This window comes from Megachile rotundata, unplaced genomic scaffold (assembly GCF_050947335.1).
Source record: "Megachile rotundata isolate GNS110a unplaced genomic scaffold, iyMegRotu1 scaffold0114, whole genome shotgun sequence".
NCBI lineage: Eukaryota > Metazoa > Arthropoda > Insecta > Hymenoptera > Megachilidae > Megachile > Megachile rotundata.
Window position 1 is genome coordinate 317,501 of NW_027473411.1, and position 1,075 is coordinate 318,575.

A 1,075-nucleotide genomic window follows, 5' to 3' on the forward strand; every position below is an offset into this window, starting at 1 on the left:
ATGAGCCATTCGCGGTTTCACCTTAATTCGGTATGTACTTAGACATGCATGGCTTAATCTTTGAGACAAGCATATGACTACTGGCAGGATCAACCAGGGAGCTTAAAGAATTATTTCATTTTTCTTAAGCCAATTTTATTTAACATCAAATTGGGTCTTTCTACGTTCGACGGCGCCTTTACAATTTAACAACGACCGATCGACGTTAAGACTCACAATTCTCCTCCTCCTCCTTTTCTCTCTCTCTCTCTCTCTCTCTCTCGTTTCGATTTTATTACGAATCCTCCACAACCTCAATGCCGGAGATTCGAAGAAACGCATATCGACGTAGTAATGCCGAAGAATAATATTCTCTCCGGTTCAAAAAAGTTTTGAAAGCACGTACACACCGCTTTCACGCCGTTCGTCGAAACGTAAGAAGCGCGTAAACCGCACACGCTCGGAACGAATTAATCGATCCCCATTCGGTGTAAGCGCGTAACAAGCACGCTGGACGTTGTGTTCGTTTATTTCAGTTTTTCAGCTTAAACGTTCCCTTTTCTTTTATGATTATTTTTGTACAACTTTTTGTACACGAACCAATTTGCAGCTCTCCTCTTTTTGCCCGTTTCCTTTTCTGGTTCGTAATATTATTTATATTACGTGAAGTTATATTATAAGTCTTTGATATACAATATTTCGTTTAACGACACAACACCGAAATAGCGCGTATAGCGGATCACGCTGGACAATACGCTATGGCGCGTACAGCGGACATGCTGTTCGTCGAAACGAATCGAAACCGTGTCGATATAAACGTTTCGTTCCTCCACGGGGGTCTCTTTCTCTTATTTTGTATCGATAAAGCGCGTAAAAAAATGCAAATCCTTTCGTGCCAGAAAGATTTCTCGTTGAAAAGTTTTAGAAGCACGTAACACCGCTTTTCATTTCACGCTTTGCATCGAAACGGTATAAGCACGTAAACCACACACGCTCGCTCGTATTGAACCTCCACAATATCGGTGTTCTTTCGCCTTTTTTCATAAATACCATTTTTTGCAATGAACCAATATCAGCTTAAACGTTCCTTTTTTAT

At 40.7% G+C, this 1,075-nt stretch overlaps 1 non-coding gene across 1 annotated transcript in view; it reads right to left on the reverse strand.

The window, feature by feature from the left end:
* The window catches only part of LOC143266265 (small subunit ribosomal RNA), a 1,933-nt gene extending 1,833 nt beyond the window's left edge, over nucleotides 1-100 (reverse strand). Inside the window, exon 1 of the ribosomal RNA XR_013041317.1 lies at nucleotides 1-100. This exon is cut by the window's left edge and continues 1,833 nt beyond it. This is a non-coding gene — a ribosomal RNA (small subunit ribosomal RNA).
* Nucleotides 101-1,075: the final 975 nt, after the last annotated feature.